The sequence below is a fragment of the Helianthus annuus genome, chromosome 5 (genome assembly GCF_002127325.2).
Source record: "Helianthus annuus cultivar XRQ/B chromosome 5, HanXRQr2.0-SUNRISE, whole genome shotgun sequence".
Lineage (NCBI taxonomy): Eukaryota > Viridiplantae > Streptophyta > Magnoliopsida > Asterales > Asteraceae > Helianthus > Helianthus annuus.
Genome location: NC_035437.2, coordinates 61,324,805 through 61,351,024, shown reverse-complemented (window position 1 = coordinate 61,351,024; position 26,220 = coordinate 61,324,805).

The window sequence follows — 26,220 nt, the reverse complement described above, 5'->3', positions numbered from 1 at the left end:
GGCTGGACACGGCCCCGTGCTCAGCGGGCACGACCCCGTGTCCAGGCATCTGTTACTCAAAATTTTCATTTTTCGACCCGGTCCCGAAAACCTGAAAATTTTTGGTCAAGTAGGTGCGGTTTCCCCCGAAAATGAAACCCTAAGTGCCGTTTTTCCAAAAACAAACCGTTTACCCCCTCAATTTTATCTTTTTCGGTTTAAAAACAAGGGTTTGGGGTTTTTGTGAGAAATCAGGCAAAACTATGAACAATACAAGTGGATTTACTTTCCATAACACTAATCTAAACTAATGCTAACAGATTTATGCAAAAATTTGAGGTTCGATTCGGATGAACTTCAAGAACCCAAGATTTTCCCCAAATTTTTGATGTTTAACTACATGCAAGTAACTAATCTAACTACTAATGGGGATAGAATCATACCTTGATGTTGTTAGAACGAGAGGGAACGTCGGAATTCTATGGAAAATCGCACAGACCAGAGCGTTTTGTGGGGAAACGGGGCGTGTGGAATGATGTAACTGTTATGAAAAAGGTGTTTTATCCCGACAGTTGCGCGGACACGGCCCCGTGTCCAGTGGACACGGCCCCGTGCCGAGCAATTTTTTTTAAGTGCTCGTGTGAGTGCCCTGTTTTCCAAAACTCGTTTAGAAGACTTACCAGTTTCGATGTTCATCCACTTGTTCGTAACTCACCAGGTATGATGTTGATGCTTTTACTCGTTGACCGTTTGAAGCGAGATTTCTTCCTCCTCGTCCTCAATGAATCCTTGATAGAGTTTCAGCCGTTGGCCATTGGCTTTGAATGGAATTCCATTTCGAGATTTCATTTCTACTGCACCGTGAGGAAAAATATGGGTGATGGAAAAAGGTCCTGACCACCTAGATTTTAGTTTACCCGGAAATAATCGAAGTCGTGACTTAAACAATAGAACTTGATCTCCTACTCGAAATTCATTAGGTTTAATGTGTTTATCATGCAATTTTTTCATTCTTTCCTTATAAATTTCAGAGTTAGAGTATGCATAATTCCTTAATTCGTCTAATTCATTTATTTAACAGAATCGATTTTTATCAGCAATCTAAGTTTACATTTTTGATTGCCCAGTAGGCCTTGTGAGCTATTTCTATCGGCAAATGACAACTTTTTTCATAGACGAGCTTATATGGGGTTGTACCTATTGTTGTTTTATAAGAAGTTCGAAAGGCCCATAAAGCATCATCTAATTTATCGGCCCATTCCTTTTTATTTAATCCTACGGTTTTTTCGAGTATATGTTTTAAACCTCTATTAGTCACTTCGGCTTGTCCGTTTGTTTGAGGGTGATATGCTGTTGAGACCCGGTGATAGACCCCATATCTTGTTAAGATTTTTTCAAGTTGATGATTACAAAAATGGGTACCTCTATCACTTATTAATGCTTTAGGTGTTCCAAAACGAGAGAATAATTTTTTCAGAAATCTTACCACGACTCTTCCATCATTTTTGGAAGTGCCTCGGCCTCGGCCCATTTAGACAAGTAATCGACTGCCACAAGTATATATTTGTTTCCTTTTGACGGTGGGAAAGGTCCCATGAAATCGAGTCCCCACACATCAAAAATTTCACAAACAAGAATGCCATTTTGTGGCATTTCGTTTTTGGAAGAAATATTACCTGATCTTTGGCAAGCATCATATGTCTTGACAAGACTTTGCACGTCTTTGTAAATGGAAGGCCAATAGAATCCTGAATCGAATACCTTTCATGCGGTACTAGCGGCACCATGATGTCCTCCGTATGGACCTTCATGACAATGGCGGAGAATTCTTCTTGCTTCGCTACCATGTTCGCACCTTCGGATGAGTTGGTCGGCACACATTTTGAAAAGATAAGGATCCTCCCAAAAGTAATGTTTTACATCAGCAAAGAATTTTTTTCTTTGGTGATGTGCCCATCCTTTGGCGACTATACCGCTAGCTAAGTAGTTAGCGTAGTCGGCATACCATGGCTCTTGTCTATATTCCACCATTTCCAGGAACTCTGTCGGAAATTTTTTGTTGATTTGCTCGTCCCTGGCTGCCTCTAAAGCTGGGTCTTCTAAGCGTGAAAGATGATCTGCCGCGGTGTTTTCTGCTCTTCTTTTGTCTTTGATTTCGATATCAAATTCTTGGAGGAGTAAAATCCACCTAATCAAACGGGGTTTTGCGTCTTGTTTCTTGAAAAGGTATCGAATGGCTGCATGATCTGTATAGACTATTGTTTTAGAAAGAACAAGATAAGAATGAAATTTATCAAAAGCAAATACCACAACTAGTAATTCTTTTTTAGTGGTTGTGTAATTCTCTTGTGCATCGTTAAGTGTTTTACTAGCATAATAAATTGGGTGAAAATGCTTTTCTTTTCTTTGTCCCAAGATTGCTCCAACTGCAAAGTCACTTGCATCACACATGATTTCGAAAGGTAATTTCCAATCAGGCGCTATCATGATAGGTGCATTGACTAGCATTTCCTTGAGGGTTAGAAATGCTTGATTGCAATCCTTGTCAAAGATGAAAGGCGCATCTTTTTCAAGTAATTTTGTTAGAGGTCTTGATAAACCGTCTATAAAATCCGGTATGCCCTAAGAAACTTCTGATAGCTCTAACGGAGGATGGTGGAGGTAATCGAGAAATAGTGTCTATTTTGGCTCGATCAACTTCCATTCCTTCGCTTGAGATTTTGTGACCGAGTACTATTCCCTCTATTACCATGAAATGGCATTTTCCCAATTAAGGGCGAGGTTAGTTTCCTCACATCGGGATAGCATTCGTTCAAGGTTTTCGAGGCATTGGTCGTATGAATCTCCAAAGATAGAAAAGTCGTCCATGAAGACTTCCATCGTTTTTTCTATAATGTCATGGAAGATGGTCACCATGCAACGTTGGAATGTTGCGGGGGCATTACATAGACCAAATGGCATGCGTCGATAAACAAAAGTTCCGTAGGGACACGTGAATGTTGTCTTTTCTTGGTCTTCGGGTGCTATCGGGACTTGAAAGTAACCTGAAAAACCATCCAAGAAACAATAAAATTTATGACTGGATAATCTTTCTAACATTTGGTCAATGAAGGGTAAAGGAAAGTGATCTTTCCTTGTTGCTTCATTTAACCGTCTATAGTCTATACATACTCTCCATCCTGTGACGGTTCTCGTTGGTATTAATTCATTCTTTTCATTAGTTATTACCGTCATACCTCCTTTCTTTGGAACTACTTGGACAGGACTTACCCAAGGACTATCGGAGATAGGATAAATAAGTCCGGCATCAAGTAATTTGATGACCTCGTTTTTAACCACCTCTTGGACATTTGGATTTACTCTTCATTGTGGTTGGATTACCGATTTGTAGTCATCATTCATTAAAATTTTTTGCGTGCACATGGAAGGACTTATTCCTTTAATATCTACAAGCTTCCAAGCGATCGCATCTTTATGTTTTTTCAAAAGTTTAATAAATTTTTCGTTTTCTATACTACTTATTTTAGACGAAATAATTACAGGTGATTTACCATCTTTGTCTAGAAAAGCATATTCCAAACCTTTTGGAAGTTCTTTGAGCTCAAAAGGTGGGTCTTTAGGAGACTCCTTATTTGGTTGCTCATTTTGATCAAGAACTTTAAAAGTTTGTTCTATGGTGACCTTTTCTTCAACAAAGTGGTCCATCTTTTCACTTGTATCGGGTGGCTCATCTTCATCTTCAATTAGGGGGTCATTGTTGCCAAAAGGATATTTCATTGAGCGTTCAAGATCTATGCTCCTTTTGAATGCCCCTAATTGAAGAGGTAGGTTGTTGTATTTCCGGTTTTTCAAAGCTTCATGAGTTTTTACAAAAGGTCGTCCCAACACTAGAGGAGCGTCATCAAGGATGACAAAGTCGGTTGGGATTACCAATTCATTTGTTTGAACCATGACATCCTCAACTATACCTATTGACTTTTGTTTTCCGATCGGATAGAAAAATGGGTATTTGAAGTGGAGAAAAATCACTAATACTTAATTTTTCGAAAATGTAATTAGGCATTATGTTAACACAAAGATCTTTATCAATTGTGACGTTACTAATAAATGAATTTTGAAAGAAACATGGAACCGGTGTAATGTTAATTTCAAATCGGTCTTCTTTTATTAGCGAAGTTTGATTATTAGTTAACTTAACACTAACCATTTCGTCAATTTTAGTGTTAGTGTTTAACTCTTTTAAAAACTTAGCATAAGTTGGTACTAAACAATGATTTTCAAAAGAAGGTGACAAGAGATTAATTTCTTTAATATTAGACTCTTCTTGAATTTTAACTTTATCGTCCTCACCCCTTTCGTTGTTTAACTCATGTGTCAGTTTTTCACTTATTTGTTCTTCCATTTTTGACTCTTCAACTATCGGTTCTTTATTTAATTCTTCTCTTGCGCGGGAATCCTCTTCCCTTGCGCGAGATTCTTTTATGTATCGCTCGATAGTTTTAAGTTTTTCTAATATCCTATCGGTCACTTCGGTGATAGAGAAAGGATCGGGATCCTCAAAGCTTGAATCCGGTTGTTCGATGGTTCATACCATTGTTCTTCATTGCCCACCACTCACATGATCTAAGTGTAGCCTTCCTTAGCTAACCATACCAAATAATAATGTTTGTAAACAATTGTAACATGTACTTCACCCCCCAATTTATAAAATTGAAAACAGTTAAAGAAAAAAGGGGAAACACAAAACTCACAGTCTTGCGTTGTAGGATCGTTTTCAGACCCGAACGAGTCGTTCAGAAGAATTCTTGGATCAAATCAGAGGCGGAATACAAAGATTTGATCTTTGTTCAGCTTGTTATACACTTTACAAGTCTCTTGTATTGATTTTAGAACGTTTACAAGGCTGGAGACACTTTGGCAGCACTTTCGGTACAATATCCTGATTCCCCACCAAATGACATGATCACTAGCCTATTTATAATGTTTCTGATTCCCCACGAAAGTGCAATGCTCATTTCGTGGGAAATCAACATTTTGTCATTTCGTGGGAAATCAACATTTCGTCATTTCGTGGGAAATCAACATTAAAACCCTATTTTCCTGAACTACCTGACTCGATCTAACATATCTAGTGCAAGACTCGATACAAGACGAAGTCAACAGACATATGCACTAACAGTCTCCCCCTTAGATGTTGACGGAGTCTTCAGTACGAGACATCAGTACGTCAAAACTTCAGTCTTGATCAGTCTTTACGCTTTCTCCAAAAAATTTGACGCTGAAGCATCCTTCAAACTCTCTCTTTCTCTTCAATCACCATTAACTTCACTCTTCAAACTCCCCTTTGCTAACAGACTCCCCCTTAAGTTGTTCCGGGATCGCAATCTGATATAGCACTCTCTATCTTCTCAGCATTAGCAACTTTCACAGATTCAGGACCATCTCTCGGCTCTTCGTAGCAACAAGATCAGGAACCTGGCTTTTACGTCTACAGACTCCCCCTTTCGACAAGCTGGGATCGCAGTCTGGAATTCACTAGCTGCATACCTGCACATACTTTAACCAACAGTAAGATTTGACTTTATGCTTATCAATTGTATTTAGAATGATTAAATTGGTTTCAAATTAATGAGCCATTTAGTCATTTCAAAAAATAATTCTCATTTCAACAAACTCTCCCAACCCACTGTTCTTCCTGTTTAGCACTTAGAATTTTGAATATCAGCTCTCCAACATCAGTTGTCGAAAATCTTTTTGGATTTTTTATAATTTTATGCTAAAACACACTAAACTCTTTTTGGAATTAAGAAAATAAACTATATACAGACATATTTTTGTGAGTTTGCGTTAGAGGATCATACCAGTTTATGAGACAATTCACTAGCACCGTTAGGCTTTTAGACATTTTAAGTTATAAACGATTCACGTTGATTGACGATATAATTGTCCTCTTAAGCTCAATCTAAAAACTTTCGAAATGCATACCGATACGTTAAGGTATATTAATATTGCCCTAAATTCTTATGGACCCCACTATCTCAGCATATCCCCTCATCATGTAATACACAAACTCAAGTAATGCCTTTAAACTTTCATCAACTGTGATATGTGCAAAAAACAATGCAGAATGTTTAAACATTAACAATCAGGTCGATCTTTCGATACGCAGAGAAAGTCCAATGTTTAAACAACATAAGAAATAAAAAACAAGTTGAAGTTGTTTAGGCTTTAACCACCAGGTCGATACTCCCGTATACGCAGAGGTGATCCAAAGCTTAAACGAAACACCAAAGAAAATAAAGTAGAACGTTTAGGCAATAACATCCAGGTCGATACTCACGTATACGCAGAGGATGTCCAATGCTTAAACAAAAATAAAGAAATAAAACAAGTTTAAATCTTTGCAAAATGAAATGCACGAACACAGTGACTTTTTCAGCAAGTTGTGAAAGTTCACAAACTTAACCAGTTTTTATGCTATTTTAGCATTCAGCGATTACTAAGTAGGCACACAATCACGAAGGACAAAACTAAGTACTATGCTTTCAACCGTGTTTCCCACTAGAACTAGGCTTTTTCATTTAAGTTTGTATCGTTATCGCAAATCTACTAGTCTAGCTGAGCCTATCGTCACATCTTTAGTGAGACCGTTTATCACATTTTACATTTCATTTCTTTAGCATGCTGTGATAGTCCACTGATTTACTATCATTTCCTCTTGTCTCAACAAAACTCATTTTTTATTTTTTCAATGTTTTTGGCTTTTATATTTTATCATGTTTTTGGATTTTTCAAATTTTCAAAATTTCTAAAAATTTTCTTACTCCCCCTAAAATCAAAATATGTTTCAATTTTGATTTCCTGGGAAAATTTGAAAACAATAAACTATACAAACAAATGACAAACTGATGAGAATTGCCTCAATTCTCCATCCACTTGGCGTAAACAATCAGAACTCCCCCTAACAACAAACTATTTTCCCATTATGATTTCAAAACACTTAAGTTTGTTTCGTTTGGGATCAATCTAAAACTAGGGTTTTTCTGTTTCGTTTTTCAATCGCCACCTTAGTCACTTAATTCGAAGCCCTGATTTATTATACTGGTTGTTATTGATTGCGGTTAACTGAGTTTAATTTAGCTAGATTGATACTCTGGTATAATCGATTAAGGGTTGAAGATTGACACTAGGGTTTGAAGGTTTAGGGTTTCGTTTCTTGATCTTTGGTGTTCGTGATTTCTTGTGCATGCTTGGCTGCTGTTGTGTTTAATGGAGAGAGGAGGTGATGCTAGTATGTCTGATCGTCCGAAACCTGATGGTAGGGTATTGCATGATCGTGGGAAGCCTCCTAATGTCAATAAGGGAATCGCTAACAAACGGATAACCATTGACGGCAACACTATTCTTCCTCGTAGGGGTATTGTTTCGAATCCTCAACCTGAACCGAAAAGAATAAATGTTATTGATGAATTGTTGAAGGTTACTCAGCCGGTGGTTAACGAGTTTGTAATCCCTGATTTAACCCATGTTGAGCTGTTAGGACCGGTTTGACTCCGAAACGATTGCGTATGACACGTTCGACGTGCGGAAACCGTGAACGTGAATAACCGAAACACACGAGACGTACTATTAACGTGATTCTTTGATAGATCTGAAAAGATACAAGAACCGTGAATCACCTTTTGCCTTTCTCTTTCTACTTTCTCTCTCTAGCTTCTCTCTCTAACCTCTAAGTTCAAAAGATCAAAATGGCAAAAGTCTCTAACTAAAAGCCTAAGGCTTCTATTTATAGGCCAAAGGTGATAAGGAATCTTTCCTTATTTACAATAATGCCACCTTGCCTTTAGTAACAAGATATTACATTGTAAACACTATAGTTCTTCTGTTTCAGCTACGAACTGAGATGACGGAGGCGATAGACATTAATGTACCAACAGACTCCCCCTTGGATATTGCCGTAGTCAATCTCAAATCTTCAGACTTGTAGCTTCTTTTCTTTTCTTTCTCTCACTTTAGCTTGAATAGAATCCCGGTGGATCTGTCTTCAGCTTCAGCTCCCCCTTTCGGTAAACTCTTCAGGCTCCCCCTTTTGACAAGCTTCCGTGCTTTGGGATCGACACCTGGCTTTCCAGATACAATCTCTTTCAGGAACGATACCTGGCTCCTTACACGCTTCCGTTGGCATTGAGCTCGTCTTCAGACTCCCCCTCAGACTCGGCTGTCGGGATCGTAGTCTGGAATAACATCTGCAACACTCATACGTTTATAAGTGACAGTGTTTTTAAATTGTCCAGAAATCGTAATCTGGCTCTTTTAAGATTTTAACAATATGAGCATCCAAATCCTTCACGGTTGATCATCCAAGTCCAAGTTAATGACCTTGGAGATATCACAAACTGTTTTTAAATTTTGATTTTAATTTTAAAAACTTCAAGTTTCAAATTAATGAACTTGATTTATTTCCAGAAACACGATTAGCATACTTAGATTTTGAAACACAACATTCAGACATCGGTTGTCGAAAATAAAACGGAAATCAAAATCTTTTTGTATTTTTCTGAAAATATAAAGCAGTAAAGAAATATGTACAAACATATTTACAGACAATATTTTTGTTTGAGTTCGTGTAAGAGGATCATATCAGTTTTTGAAACAAATCACTAGCACCGTTAAGCTTTAATCATTTTAAGTTCTAAACGATTCACCTCGATTAACGATATAGTTGTCCTCTTAAATTTTCACACAATTTTCAATCTATTCAGGATACGCTTTAGATGTTTTAGGAACTTAGCTCGATTTATGTGTCCCACCTCTTGAATATACTCCCGTATCCAGAATCTCAATATTCAGTCTTACAGGCAAGAGTACTACAATGATGTCTGTACATAAATTAGGGGTTTAATACGAGAATTGAGGGATCTCAGGTCAGAACTTCCGTTCAGCAGAGAGATATCAATTTCGACTTTGCGGTGTGTCCCCTTTAGAGAATCTTTTAGCTACAACAGATGATTATCAATTTTATTGTCTAATCACTGAGGGCTAGAATGCTATGTTTCAAGCATTTACTTCAAAGCATTATCCAAGGACTAGGTCAGAACTACCGTTCAGCAGAAGTCCCGGAATAATACCCCAGACATCATAGAGTATTAATACCTAGTATATCAGAATACGAGACCTTTCAAACGAGATTTCAGGGGTTACCTATATATCCAAGTAGTGTTCCCCACAAATTTCGCAAGTTTGAAATTTTAGGTTTATATCCCGAATAAATCTACTAAATGTACGAAAACCTATCGTCACATCATCAGTGAGACCATTTATCACATTTGACATTACATTTCTTTAGCGTGCTGTGATAGTCCACTGATGTACTATCATTTCCTCTTTTATCAACAAAAACTCAAATTTTTGAATTTTATCATGTTTTTGGCTTTTTCAAATTTTCTAATGTTTTTGGATTTTCTGACAATAATATCTCTTACTCCCCCTAAAATTCAAAACCATTTAAAGAAAATTTGACAACCATTTTCTGCTACTCATGCACTGATTTACAGAAAACATAATGTACCCCCATGATTTACAACACATTGATCTTTTACAGTTTGAAAACCGTTTTTCAATCTTGTGAAATTAATCATGTTTGTTCAGCCGTGAGGGTTTCGGCGTATTCAATCAGAACTTCCCCTGATAACAAACTATTTTCCCATTATGATTTCAAAACACTTAAGTTTGTTTTAATCAAAATGGTTTTTCCAGAAAATAAGTTTTGTTTAATTCACACACGGGGTTTATTCATCACCTTGTTCTTTCATCAACTAATTCGAAAGTTAAATCAAGTACAACTTAATGTCCTTGATAAAACATTTCTCAAGAAAAATGCCGATTCCTACTCCTCAATTACCAACCTGGGAGTTCCGGCAAATTCAAATAACATATTTTTGAATTTTTGTATTTTTGACAAAATTTAAAGACAAACATATTTTTGATTTTTCAAAATTTTTTTTTAAAAAAATGAAAACATATTTTTGGTTTTTAAATTTTTCAATTTTTTATGGTTTTTTGAAAATATTGTTTATTTATGTACAGAAATCAAACAAACTCCCTGTTTAACCGTTGCAGGGATCAGCAGCCTCCGGTGCCAGGCTGCTTCGTTTCTCCTTTGGTTGACATTCAGTTTTCTTCAGAAACACCTGCACATTCAAATTTTATCAAATACGACCCAATAATTTTCTTTTCATTAAAGATGGATGCCGATTCATGCTTCGCGATAAAGGAAGCTCCGGCAAATCAAATTGTTTAATTAAACATTGTATCCACCCAAGCCTCACCAGCCTTGGGTGTAACCTTGACTCTAGCAATCTGAATTTTAAAGTTTTCAGCCTTAAGTGGTGGAAAATTTGCATCATAATCAATCGAAATTGACTCCTCAGCCTTTTTCACCTCATAAGTTGAACTTTCTGTTTCTGTTTTCGATTTCCAGATTTGTTTTTGTTTCTCATTTTTAACCAAATCAACATGTTTCTTAACACTCCATGTTTGACCTTTTGGAGTCCCACGTTTGTAAAAATGTGACTCTTTTTGAACATTTGGACTCTGAACAACATCTTTTGGTTTCCAAAATTGGTTTGGTTTTGTTGCATCAACAGTTGTTTTCCAACTTTGTGTTGTTCTAAGTTCGGGTGTCACTGGTTTCCAAGTTTGTTGTGAGTCAGCCTTTGACAATTTTGGCTTCCAAGTTTGTTTTGATTCAAACTTGGTTGACTTTTGATTCACAACTTCATATTTCTGTTTTTGAACATAAACAGACTTCTTTTTCGTCTCAACATCAACAGGTTTCAGATTTGGACATTTGCGAGCAAGATGTCCTGTTTGATCACATTTAAAGCATGTTCTCTTTGAAACATCTTTGACCTGTTGTTGTTGCTTTTTCTGGGCCTGAAACTCTTCATTTGACTGTTGTCTAAATTTGAGTTCTTTCTCTTCTTCTGAACTTGTTCCGTGAACGAAGTTCATTTTTGCCTGAAAATTCAGAGTTTTATTTTTATTCCAATTTTGTTTCTTCTTATAACCCAACCCAGCCTTCATGTTTTTCTTCTTGTAACCAGGTTTGTTATAAAAAGTTTTGTGACCTTTACCAGCAAATTTTGGAATTTCAGATTTTTCAATCTCAACCATCTTGAAAACTTTGTCAATCTTTTCTGAAATCACATTCTGAATCGGGAATACAATATCTAAGAATAATTTGTCCGATCCAATCATGGTATAAACCAATCCCTTTGAATCATCATTCAAACTTTTCTCAGATTTTGTGTTCTTCAGATATGCATCATGAAGATTTCCTTCATCTTCATCATGTGATTCAGATTTACCTGTATGAACCGACTCTTCGTTCAAGACACTTTCAACGACTTTACCTACCACCTCTGAATCATGAGAATCATCAGATTTGGAATAGGTTATATCAATGTTGTCTGGCAATTGGTCTACCATGTTGAAAGCTTTTTCGACCTTTTCCTCATCATAAAATGCAAACTTTTCCGGTGGTGGAACTTGATGAAACTCTGAGCCAATGCCTTTCTTGTTCTGCTCAGACTCACCATCACCCGGTTTTATATTGAAAATTCGTTCAAGCACATATGACGACACATGGTAACTTTTTAACTTGTTGTTTTTCTGTTCTAAATCAACAATCTGTTGCTTTAGCTTAGCAATATCCTCAATATATGAATTAACAACATCTTGTTTTATAGCATACATTCGTTTTAGCTCTTTTGTTGTTTCAGACATATAATTCATTCTAGATTGAGCATATTTCATTTCGTCTTTCACTTTTTCATATGACTCTTTTATAATCTCATATGATAATTTCATTGAATCATATTCCTTTTTCATTTCTTGACAAGCAATCTCTTTTTGTTCACATTCATTTGTCATTTTCAAAACGTTTTCTTTCAAAACTTTATTTTCTTTTTCTAATTTGTTACATTTTTCTGAAAGTTTTTCATCATTTTCTTTAAAAACTTTTTCTTTTTCTAACATTTCTTTGCATTTATTTTTGAAAATATTTTCGATTTTTGTGAATTCAAGATCTTTTGTTCTGAATTGCTCATCTTTTTCAGTACAAGCTCTGCATGGTTCCATGCATTTCTTGCACTGTTCAGCTGGTTTTAAGATTTCAGAATCAGAATTTACCTTAGTGATAGGCACCTCGGTGTTTTCAGCTGCCTCTGGCTGCTTTATCTCAGCATCATTTTGCTTTTGTTCAACACTGACTTCCTCACCAACATCACCAGCATCTGACTTGACATCCTTCATTTCTTCTTCTTCAATTTGTTGTTCTTCAACTTCTTTCACAGCTTCAACTTTCACAACTTCTGTTTCAACCTTTTCAGCAACTTTCTTCAGATTAACCACCATTTCTTCAACATTCTTCTTCATTTTCTCTTCATCCCTTTTTCTCAAGCATGACAGCATAGCATATCGGATATCTCTTTCGTATTGTTTAACGTATGCATCATCTTTCGTCACTCTTCTGTAATATTCAGCTCTCAACGGAACAGCAAGAAGAACATCATCAAAGATTATATCTTTCTTTGGAACAACTGGTTCTCCTTCTCTGTTGTAATAACACTCTCTCTTCTTGTCCCATCGTTTGTTGCTGACAGCATTCTCATATTCTTCCTGCATCTCATCCATTCTTCTGTAAACCACATCTCTTTCTTTATGTGTTTTCTCACTCAAGATCTCTTCTCGAGTTTTCTCTTTGTTCTCAATCTTTTCTTCATGGTTTTTAGCAGATTCTTTTTCTTCTTTAATTTCAGCAACATTCGCAAACTTTCTTGGTGCTGTCGTAGCTTTCCCATGAGCTGTTTTGCGAACAATTTCATTTCGATCTTCTTCTGGACAAATTTGAGACCAATCATATCCTTCATCAGGATATATGACAGGACAAGCTCTTGAAGTAGTTTTTGGTCTATCTTCAATCAACTTTGGCTCTTCTTTGCTTCGATGGTAGATCGCCTTTTGATAATAATCATCATTGAAAGGACGTTCATTTCTTTCAGCAACTTCTGCATTCTTACACTCTCTTTTGAAATGACCCTTTTGCTTGCATTTGAAACAGGTCACTTTTGACTTGTCAAAACCGAGCTTTGTTGACGGACCACCAAGAGATTGTTTCCCAGTAATTTCCATGTATCTTTGAGCTCTCCGAATGCAGCTTGCTAAACACCAACGAATATCAATAAGTTCCATCTCCTCTGGATCAATCTGGTCGTAGTCTTCTTTCGTCAGTTCAGAATTACCGATTTTTCCAGCTACCAGACCTTCATATGATTCCAGGACAGATGCAAGAAAGCTCATTTGCTGCTTCGCTGCATTGATACTCATTGCTGGAGAATTCTTCAGTTTAAGAGCAATGTTGCACAAAATTTCATCTGTGTCTTCAGAATTTGTTTTTGAAGATGAATGATATCCAGACTGATGGCTTGTTGTTTGAGATTCATTCATCTTTTCACCAATGAATGCTGTCTTTGGTGAACCAACGCCCTTCTCTGAAAGTACACTACTTTTGTAATACAAGCCAACATTCTGTTGACGTGAAGACTCTGTCATCTTGCTTTGTTTCTGCAGCTCTAGATCATGACTCTCAATCTTTTCAAATAATGTATCAAGAGAAATTGTATCATATGAATCATCATTTTTCAAAATAAACACAAACGTTTGCCACTGATCAACTCGTGGTAACGCTTCAATCACTTTATCGATGATTTCTTCTCTTGTTTTAGCAATTTCAAATCTTTCGAGTTCGATTTTTAGGTGACAAAATCTTTCTATCATTTGTCTCACCGATTCTCCTTTTAAACTATCAAAAAGATCAAATTCCTTTTTAATTAGCGCGATTTTGTTCTTTTTAATTTGTTTACCACCCTCAGCTTTAATACGTAAAGCTTCCCAAACTGATTTGGATGTCCCGCTATGATTTAGTAATGCAAATATATCGTTTCTAATTGCTGACTGTATCAATGCGATCATCCTTTGTTCGGCGGCAAATTCTGCTCTGTCGTCTCTGGAGAATTTTTTGAACTGTAAATCTTCACCTTTGTCATCTTTTGGTTTTTCGTATCCGTACTCAAGACAAAACCAACTTTCATGTGCATACGCTTTTGCCCAATTAATAAATCTTTCTTTCCACCAAGTGTAATCTTCAATGCTTTCAAGCGTTGGTGGTTTAGAATGCGTTCCGTAGAAATTATCATGCTTGATGTTCTCATTGATTGCCTTCGTGATGGTTTTTGGTGTAACAGTTGTAACTTCGGACGATTCGGATGTGAATGCGTTGAAAAACGTGTTATAAAATTCCTCAGCCATAGTTTTGAACTTTGAATAAACACCTGAATGAATTATGTAAACAACCGATTAGTTCAAAGAATTTTAACAAACTTGATTTTGGAAATTAATCGATTTGATATGATTTTACAAATAATATGCTCCAAATCAAAGACAACCAATTATTCAATTTGATTTTTGTCAACCGATTGGATGGGGATGGTTACTAGCCGATCGAGTAGTAATGGATGCTAGCCGATCGAGTAGGGAGGGATGCTAGCCGATTGAGTAGGGGTACTATGCTAACCGATCGAGTAGAAATATTTCTGTTCGATTGGAGTTTGCTGGCCGATCGGTTAGAAGCTTTAATAATACACAAAGCCTTGCTGCTCGATCGAACAGCTACTCGAGCCAAATATCTTCCTGTTCGATCGGTTGACTAAGGAGGTGTGTCCTAGTCGTTCGGCTAGGTCAACAAGTCAACGTTTGAGAGTGATGTCAGTGATGCTTCTGTTCGATCGGTCAGGTCAAAGGTTCAACTTTTTATGCTGTTCGATTGGTTAGTTGTAGCGGTGGTGCTATCCGTTCGGCTAGAAATGCTACACCTGCTGCTGTTCGATCGAACAGAGTCAAAAAGTCAAAGTGTTTAATGAATGTTATGCTGCTACTCGATCGAACAAGGTCAAAAGTCAATGGCTTTTAATGAATGCTGCAGTTCGAGTGAATGACTTTCTAGCCGATCGAACAGCTGTTCGATCGAGTTACCTACTCGATTCACACAACCTTCTGTTCGATCGAGTAGAAATAGTGTATAACACACAAAGTCTGTTCGATCGAGTAGGAAGTAGTGTTCACTCGGTTGGGAAATTGTTAGTTGCTCGGTTAGGGACAAATGCTGGCCGTTCGGTTAGCACTTGCTAGCCGTTCGGCTAGGTCAACCAGGGTCAACGTATTAACTGCTGTTCGATTGGTTGCACATAACGGTGGAACGAATAGGAATGGCTATTCGATCGGCTACACCAGCCGAACAATAACAGCTACAATTCGATCGAACAGGGTCAAATAGTCAACTGTTCGATTGGAGTGCACTAATATGCTGTTCGATCCAAGAGTTGCTAGCCGATCGATTAGCACTTTGCTAGCCGATCGGTTGGCACAATAAGCTGTTCGATCCAAAACAAAGGAGCTGTCCGATCGAATAGAAAAGTATGCTGTTCGAGTGAGATTTTTCTGTTCGAACGGTTAGCACTTTGCTAGCCGTTCGACTAGCCTAACCGAACGGTTGGCCTACTCGATCGAGTAGGACCTGATGAACAATTTCACGAACATTTTCAGCAGAAACGAACACAAAATCAACGATTTCTCCCAAACGGCTTGGAATTTTGACCTGAAAATTTGTAGGATCATAGATCAGATATATGCGCACATCATATCAAAATTTCATCCAATTTCAACCGTAAAAACACTGTTAATTTTGCGATTTTCAGATAAAAACGTGAAGAACAAGAAAGTATGAAGAAATTTGACAAATCTGAGTAAATTCGACTCTGAATCTGAAGGATTTCTGTGCGAATTCGTGCGTTTGATCTGTGCAATCGAGCTCCTGCTCTGATACCACTTGTTAGGACCGGTTTGACTCCGAAACGATTGCGTATGACACGTTCGACGTGCGGAAACCGTGAACGTGAATAACCGAAACACACGAGACGTACTATTAACGTGATTCTTTGATAGATCTGAAAAGATACAAGAACCGTGAATCACCTTTTGCCTTTCTCTTTCTACTTTCTCTCTCTAGCTTCTCTCTCTAACCTCTAAGTTCAAAAGATCAAAATGGCAAAAGTCTCTAACTAAAAGCCTAAGGCTTCTATTTATAGGCCAAAGGTGATAAGGAATCTTTCCTTATTTACAATAATGCCACCTTGCCTTTAGTAACAAGATATTACATTGTAAACACTATAGTTCTTCTGTTTCAGCTACGAACTGAGATGATGGAGGCGATAGACATTAATGTACCAACATGAGCCGATTAGGGCTGATGTCAGCGAATCTGGAGATGTTAACCAGATTAAGCCGATATCTTATGATGATTCGTTGAAGATTCAGAACCCTCCTAGGGTTAATTTCAGGTCCTTAGCTAGTTCCATGCAGCATGATGATTGTGATATTGTTTTACCGGTAGAATCGGTTAGGGTTATGCAGGATAAGCTAGGGAATACTTTGTATGGCTATTTCTTGGGAGACCGTATTGCTTATCCTGTTGTCGAATTTTTTGCAAAAAATAACTGGAAAAAGTATGGTTTGCAAAAGTCAATGATGAATGCAAACGGCTTCTTCTTTTTTACGTTCGCTGATCAAAAAGGGATGGTGGATGTGCTGGCATCGGGTCCATGGATAATACGGTCACAACCTTTCTTTCTTCAGGAATGGACTCCATCTACAAAGCTTGAGAAAAAGGAAGTCAATAAAGTTCAGGTGTGGGTTAAAGTCCATGAAGTTCCGATAGCTGCCTATACGGAAGATGGACTTAGTATGATTGCGACTGCTATTGGGGAGCCTAAGCTCCTTGATTCTTATACGACCTCTATGTGTGTGGACAACTGGGGTCGCAGTAGTTATGCTAGAGCTCTTGTGGAGGTATCGGCTGATAAAGATCTTTAAGGAGGAAATCACTATGGCTATTCCCAAGCTGAATGGGGAGGGTTTTATAAAAGAGACAATGTACGTTGAATATGAATGGAGTCCTCTCCGATGCTCGGCTTGTTGTATTTTTGGTCATTCCGATGAATCTTGCCCAAAGAAGCCAGGGGTTCGTGTTCCAGCGGCTAGTCAGAAGGGGGGTAGGCAACCTGGTAATCATGGTAAATCACAAGTGAAGTCGACTCCTAGAGTTGATGAAGATGGGTATACGGAGGTACAACATAAAAAGATGGCTAGGAAGTCGGGTATCCCAGTTTCTAAACCCAGACCAAAGTTTGAATATAGGCCGATTAGTAATAAGCAGAATCAGGGTTTGAACACTAAGTCGGTTAACATGTCCGATGGGAGTAACAAGAAACCTGACGATTCGGGGGGCCTTGTGTCTAGTAATCCCTTTGATGTTCTAAGAGGTGAAATTGGGGAATCTAGCAGTTCGGCTCGGACAGTAGATGATGGAGCAGAATCATCGGATGATGAAGAGGTGATAGAGGTGTACAATGACATGAATGACTTCCTTAAAGTCGATCCAAACAATGATATTCAATAAAAAGGGGCAAGCACTCCTTCTCTAGGGGTGTCTCAATGATTAGTTTGGCTGTTTGGAATATTAGGGGGTTGAACCGCCCGCTAAAATAAAACGAGGTTCGTCAGGTTATTAAAGATAATAAGTTAAGTTTATGTGCGATTCTTGAATCTCATGTGGGTATGGATAATCTTCAGAAGGTTTGCAAGACTGTCTTTTGGAGATGGGATTGGACTTCTAATGGGGGTTGTTGTAATAAAGAAGCTCGGATTATTCTGGGTTGGGATCCTACGGAGGTAGATGTTTTGGTTCTTACGCAGTCAGCTCAAGTCTTACATATTCAGGTTTTTTGTAAGGCAAATAAGAGTATGTTCTTTTGCTCCCTTATATATGCTGCGAATTATTATATTTCTCGTAGGGATCTCTGGCATAATTTACGTGTGCATAATGGCCTGGTTCATGATAAGCCTTGGGTGATAATGGGTGATTTCAATTCTGCTTTGAATATTGAAGATAAGTCTTGTGGCTCTTCATCCATAACATCTAGTATGCGTGATTTTAAAGACTGTCTTGAAGAGATTGAAGTCTTTGATATAAATCGTACAGGATTACATTTCACATGGAGTCAAAAGCCCAAAGAAGGTATTGGTTTGCTGAAAAAGATTGACAGAGTGTTGGGTAATGCTTCGTTTGTAACTTCCTACCCGGAATCGGTTGCCATTTTCAAGCCCTATGGTATCTCGGATCACTGTCCTTGTGTCTTAAAATTATTCTCGGCTGGTAAATCTAAACCGAAACCGTTCAAGTTTGCTATTTCTTGGTTCACAAGCCGGGTTTCTTGGATATTGTCAAGTCTAAATGGGATGTGCACATTAATGGAGTTCATCAGTTTCGAGTTATCAAAAAACTCACTCTTATGAAATCTTCCTTTCGAGCTCTCTTGTTTCAACAAGGTAATCTTCACGAGAAGGTTGCTAATCTTCGTGCCAAACTTGAGGCTCTTCAGCATGACATTTATATGGACCCCCTGAATGATGTTTTACGATCTCAAGAAGCTGCTACGCTAAGTGATTTTCAGGAGGCGCTGCTAGATGAGGAAAGGTTCCTCAAGCAGAAATCTAAAGTGGAGTGGCTCCGTGCAGGTGATGCTAATACGCCTTATTTCCATTCTTCCTTAAAGTGTAAAAATCATTTTAGTCGTATAGATGTGATTTCGGATTCGAATGGAAATGTTTTTGAAGGTGACAATGTGGCTGCGGCTTTTGTCAACCATTATGAGCATTTTTTGGGTTGCGCAGGTCAGACTTCTTTACAGCCATCTCCGGATAGTTTTACTAGTAAGCTGGATTCTAATACTGCAAACCATATGGTTCGGCCGGTTACTTTGGAGGAAATTAAATCAGCTATGTTTTCGATTGGGAATGATAAGGCCCCTGGTCCTGATGGTTACACGGCTGCGTTTTTTAAAAGTTCTTGGCAGATTGTGGGGAGCGATGTCTCAAATGTTGTTCTCGATTTTTTTAACACTGGTAATCTGCTGAAGCAACTCAATCATACGTTAGTTGTTCTGATTCCCAAGGTATCGTCCCCGACTAGGATTACAGACTATTTTCCTATTTCCTGCTGTAATGTCATTTTTAAATGTATTAGTAAAGTGCTGGCGGATAGGCTGAAAGGTTCGTTAAGTAAAATTGTGAGCATAAACCAATCAGCTTTTGTTCCTGGTCGGAAAATTTCAGATAATATTCTTCATACGCAAGAGTTGATGCACAATTACCATCGTCATTTTGGCCCCCCTCGATGTGCTTTTAAAGTAGACATTCAGAAGGCATATGATACGGTAGATTGGGGTTTTCTTAAGAATGTGTTAATTGGCTTCGGTTTTAATGGCATTATGGTCGATTGGATCATGTTATGCGTGTCTACGGCCTCCTATTCGATATGTGTCAACGGGAATATTCATGGATACTTTAAGGGGAAAAGAGGGTTAAGGCAAGGTGATCCATTATCCCCTTATCTTTTCACTCTCGTGATGGAAGTTTTGACGTGTATTCTTAACCATGCCACAAGGATTGATTCGTCTTTCAGGTTTCATAATAAATGTGAAAAGCAACGAATTGTTAATCTTTGTTTTGCGGACGATTTATTCCTTTTTGCTAGAGGAGATGTGGGGTCGGCTCGATGTATTATGTCTTCTATCACGAAATTCACTCGAATGTCGGGGCTGATTCTGAGTGCGCAGAAAAGTACAGGATTTTTTTGTAATGTTCCGAATAATGTTAAAATGGAAATCTTGTCTATTATGCCGTTCGTGGAGGTTACGCTTCCGGTGAAATATTTGGGGGTTCTGCTTATTTCTTCTAGACTGTTGTACAAGGATTGTAGTGTTCTTGTGGAGCGTCTTGAAAATCGGATAGATAATTGGAAGAACAGAATGTTATCTTTTGCAGGCAGGTTGCAATTAATCATTTCGGTCCTTTCAGCTCTTCATGTGTACTTGTCTTCGGTTTTTATTTTACCAGCTAGAGTCATTAAGGAGTTGGAATCTAAAATGCGTAATTTTCTTTGGGCTCAATCTCCTTCTCAGCGGGGTAGGGCGAAAGTGTCTTGGAATTCGGTGTGTGTGCCGAAACATGAGGGAGGTTTGGGTATTCGTCGGATCGCGGATGTCAATAAAGCTCCCATGGTGTCGCATATTTGGAGCATTCTAAGTAACCGTAACTCGCTTTGGGTGGCTTGGATTCATTCTTATCGTTTACGAGGTCGGAGTTTTTGGGATCACAGGGTTCCGGCTTCTTGTTGTTGGAGTTGGAGGAAGATGACTCAACTTAGGCCTTTAATCCGTCAGCATGTTTGGTCTCAGATTGGGAACGGTAATAATACGTATGCTTGGTTTGACTTGTGGAGTACTATTGGTCCGTTATGCAACTTTCTAACTCCTAGAGTTATAACCAGAGAGGGTTTCTCTTTGAATGCTAAAGTGGTGGATGTTTATATGGATGGCTCTTGGTTATGGCTGGATGCTTGGAGAGATACTTATCCCGTGCTTATACAATTAGATCTTATGCAACGAAACTTGAATAATCTGGACCGGCTCTTGTGGATGGATGGTGATAAGCTTAACGAGTACTCCTCTTCAGGGGTTTGGAATTCGGTTCGGGCTAGGACGTAGGAGGTGAATTGGGCAAGTATTGTTTGGTTCTCTCAATGTGTTCCTCGGCACGCCTTTTTGATGTGGCTCATTGTTCGACGCAAGCTTTTAACGCAAGACAAAATCTTGCAATGGAGCTATTCCCGGAGAAACAATATGAACATGATGTGCTGCCTCTTGTGCTATGAAAATGAGGATTCGCATGATCACTTGTTTTTCGAATGCAAGTTGTCCTCGGAAATATGGTGTACGCTCCGATCTAAAGTTGGTATGGATAGAGTTGAACCAAGATGGACCGAGATTGTGGAGTGGTTAAACCATCGATCTCGATCGAAATCGGCGAAAAACCTGGTTTGTAGATTGCTAGTTGCAGCCTCAGCGTACGTTATTTGGCAGGAAAGGAACAATCGTTTGTTCAGAAACCATGCGAGGCCTCCGGATACCATTTCTAAAGCTGTTTTAGAAAGTGTGAGATACAAGTTGATGGGCTCAGATTCAAGAATACAATCAGAGTTCGGGAGTTGCTGGAGAAATCGGAGATTCACAATGCCGATTTACTTATGGAGGATGGTTAATTCATGTGGTCTAGTGTCGTGATGGTCTAGATAGTTGTCTAGTGGTCGTTTGTTTTGTTTTCCTTGTGGGTTGTTTATGTTTGTTTACTTTCATGAGGGTATGTCTCATGTCTGAACTTGTAAGGATGTTAACTTACTACTTGTTTCGTTTGGTTGCGAATATATAAAATCACCGGGGTAACCCTTTACCCAAAAAAAACACTTAAGTTTGTTTTAATCAAAATGGTTTTTTCCGGAAAATTAGTTTTGTGTGTCGTTTCACAAACATGGGGTTTTATCATCACATTGTTTTCAACCATTTGTAGGTTTATCACAAAAACACTTTCCAATAATCATACCACTTGTAGGATAGTTAAATCAAGTACAACTTAATGTCCTTGATTAAACATTTGTAAGTCGAAATATCACAGTTACCAACCTGTGAATTTCTCAAGAAAGATGCTGATTCCTACTCCCCAATTACCAACCTGGGAGTTCTGGCAAGTCAGGTTTTTCATTTAAACAGTTTCACCCAAGCCTGACGGTCCTTGGGTGTATTTGAGTTATTTTCACTCGGGGTTTGAACATTCCTTTTTGTTTCATAAAATTCTTTATCCCCTTTAACCTTTCCCTCAACCATTTTTCCAAAAATATTTTTCAGTTTTTCATTGAACGCCTTTTCGACATCAAATCCTTTCTTTTCAGAATAGAATTGATTTGAAATTTTCACCTTACCAACTTTTTGTTTAAAATTTTTAGTCCGCAATGGTGGAAAGTTGATATCATCCATTGGCGAAACTAAATTTTCTCCTTTTTGATCAACAGATGGCTCCTCTGATTTTAACGAATCAGATTCATTGCCAGAACCTGGCTCATCTGACTTTGACAAGTCAGATTCATTGCCAACACGTGGCTCCTTTGCTTCCGAAGAAACAAATTCATCACCAGGAACTTTTCTTTTCTTCACACTCAATTCTGTCCTCAGATTTGCATCTGATGAATTCGTTTTGCTTGATTTATCATTCTTTGGAGAGCAAGACGATTTATCAGAACTCTTCTCTGATTTTCTTGTTGTATCCGAGGACAAAATCCTTTCGAGACACTCTCGTGCTTTCTTCCTTTTCTTTCTCAGTCTGTCTTTTTGCCCTTGTGAAGGTTTCACCTTCGATTCTTTCACTTCTTGTTGTTTCTGTTCTCTGGGCTTTTCATCGACTTTGACTGATTTTTTCTTCACTACTTTATGAGATTTAGCCCTCGATCTTCCCATTGATCTCATTGGGCAATCTCTGGCAATATGTCCTTTGATTTGGCAATTATAGCATCTTCTTGACTCAAACATCTGACTCTGGCAGTTAACAGCAATGTGTCTTTGAAAACCACAAGTGTAACACACTCTGTTATCGTACCATTCACCACTTTCACACCAAACGCTTAGATTATAGCATTGTCTGGCTTTGTGATAATCAGCACTCCTCTTGAAAATTGGATTTGGCTTTGAAGCACTATGGTCCAACCTGCACCACTCATTACCAATTTTCTGTGAGTTTTGATTTTTCAATTTTTGTGGTTTTTTATCACAATTGGATGATTGAACTAATGAGCTTTTATATTTGTTTTGAACATTTTCTGAATTTTTAACTTTTTGTTTCAATTCCACTTTCTTCTTCAAAGGTTTTAGCGTAGAGCATTCACCTTTTTCAGTCGATTGCAGAATAGTTCCTTGAAAATTTTCTTTTAATTTCAAAATGATTTTCTTTTTCTCATTTTTTTCATTTTCATCATCAATTTTCTCATCACAGTCTGAATTGATCGGTTTTGGATATAACTGATCAATCCTTGCTGAAGTGGTCACAAAACCTTTCAATTTCTTCTCAAGCTCATCTATTTTAATTCTTGCACTCTTAGCTCCATTTTCAAGCTGAGAGATTTTCTCAAGATGAGACTTGATTACCTTTTCATCTTCAATTTTACTCTTTTCAAGAACATCTAAATTTTTTATTTGTTCTTGGAATTTTGCTTCATTTTATTTCAGATTTTTATTTTCAAGCTTTATCCAGAGATCTGCATTTTCTAAAGATTTAATTTTGCTTTCAAATTCTTTTTCTTTTTCTTTCAAAATTTTGTTTTCTAATGTCAAACTGTTCAAACCACTCAACAGTTTGACATTTTCAGATTTCAAATTTTCAAAATTTTCCTGCATTTCAAGAATCTGTTTATCATCAGATTTCTTCTCATCCTTCAAATTTTTTATTTTCAATGTTAAACTCTCCAAATCCTTCAAGAGTTTGGCATTGTCTGATTCAGATTTTTTCACAGTTTAAACACTTCTCCTGAATCAGACTTCAATTTTCTAATCTTTTGGAACTCAAGTTCTTGAGCTTCAATCTTCTCGACGAATGCACTAAGGTTGAGATTAACATAATCTGAATTGTTTTTCAACTCCAGCAAATAAGTACCCCACACATCCTTTGGTAAAGCATTCGCCAACTTGTCAACCCATGTCTCATCTCTAAATGCAACTTGACATACCTATCGATCAATTCTTTTGTAGACTCCCCCTTGATACCTGTAAAACCATCAAACTTGTTCAGTGCAATATAAATCTCAGAACCCATGTTTCGGTATTGAACAATTTACAAAGACGAATTTTCAAACAATATGAAAATTCACACAATCTGAGATTAGTTTAATCACTTTATCAAACCACTGAATCAGATGAATATCCGATTGAGTGACAAAAATCCGGTGACAACGAATCGGGTGGAGATTCGCTCGGGCGAGTATCCGATGCTTGACAAATCACAATGGATGACTGATTGGGCCTTCAAAACAATCTGATTGGGCCTCACTTTACTTCAATTTAATTGGACCTCTACCTATTAATATTGACCAACAAGCACTGATTTGTTTTAATCAAATTCACATGGACCGATTCACTATAATGAATTGATTGGACCGATTACTACACATTCAAACAAAACACATGCAAACTTTTATGGTCGACATGTTTTATATTCAACAACATCTGATTGGGCCGCACATATTGATTGAATCTGATTGGGCCGCACATATTGATTGAATCTGATTGGGCCGCACATGTTTGATATTAATGATCACATTCAGCCGTCAATTTTAAATGTATATCGAATTCTTATTGGACCGCTTGTTTTCTCGATCAGATCAATATATCTTGGCTAAACAGTTTTTAATATTCACGTGATACATTTAATGATCTAACACAAATCACACATGGGCCTTTCAATCGATGTTTTGAAACAATCACACAATTAATGACTTCACATGCACTCCTCTTTTTTTAACGGCAGTTAGGAATCGAATTCACGTGCACTCCTGATTCATTTAAGCTAATGGCCGACAAGATCAATGCTAGTTTCAATATTATTGGACCGGTAAGTATTATTCAGTCAAAACACACTGTTCGATGATATGTTTCACGCGGAATAGCTGTCAAACGTAATAATGCTCAAGCGAAATCAAACATTAATGTTCAAGCGGAATCACTACGTTCAATTTCAAGCGAAATCAGTAAGTAATTTCAAGCGAAATCAACGATTTTGGAGCGGAATCTGATTCCGTTTGAACTAACACCGAAGATTTCGAGCGGAATCAGGTTTTTTTTGAACGGAATTAGACTTTTTCAAGCGGAAACAACGATTTTTCAAGCGGAATCAGCGATTATAGATCAGGTGTTTTCGCACAACATATTAAAAAAATCATGAATTTTGACCTTAAAAACCCGTTCAATTTGATGAAAAACAGTGAAAAACGTAAAAGAATGAGTAGAAATCAGAAATCTCTGTGAAAAACAAGCTAAATCGGTAAGAATTCTTCCTCCTGAGCTCTGATACCACTTGTAGGATCGTTTTCAGACCCGAACGAGTCGTTCAGAAGAATTCTCAGATCAAATCAGAGGCGAAATACAAAGATTTGATCTTCGTTCAGCTTGTTATACACTTTACAAGTCTCTTGTATTGATTTTTGAACGTTTACAAGGCTGGAGACACTTTGGCAGCACTTTTGGTACAATATCCTGATTCCCCACCAAATGACATGATCACTAGCCTATTTATAATGTTTCTGATTCCCCACGAAAGTGCAATGTTCATTTCGTGGGAAATCAACATTTTGTCATTTCGTGGGAAATCAACATTTCGTCATTCCGTGGGAAATCAACATTAAAAACCTATTTTCCTGAACTACGTGACTCGATCTAACATATCTAGTGCAAGACTCGATACAAGACGAAGTCAACAGACATATGCACTAACATGCGTCTTCAACAATCGTAACTCGAACTTCTCTGGTGAACACGACTACCTACAACGTACTAATGTCTATTAGACAAACGGGTCGTGCCTTGACTTGGTGTTAACGTTTCTGAGTTACGTTTCTTTTACGCTTCTGATATTATTCCAAGTTATATAATTATTGTCAAAATAATTAATATTTTAAATTAAATTATATTTATAAATTTTTGGAATAATTGTTAAACAATATATATTAACTTAATACTTCCCAAGTATTAATACTTGTATTTCCTTCCCAAGGATTGGGGTATCTTATACATGTGTATTCGTATTCTTGTGTTGGTATATTTTGCCATGTTTTGGTGTCGTATTCCGGTGAGTATTTATACGTGTGAGAATACGTATTTTATTGTATTCATTAAGTATTCATATACTTAAATTTATATTATACTTTCCGGAATATTATTTGTAATAAAAGTCCACCAATATATGTATTTCCAAAATATATATATTTAAGAAATATTACTTAGAAAAATTATTTATAATTTTTCTTTTGGCAAAAATATTTGTGGTTCCAAAATAATATATTTTCATGTCTAACTTAGAAAATATATGTAAACTTATTTTTATCCAAAAATAATGTATTTTAAGTTTACTCAAGAAAATATATATTTTTCCCAAAAATAATATATCTTCTAATAATTCCAAGGAATATAT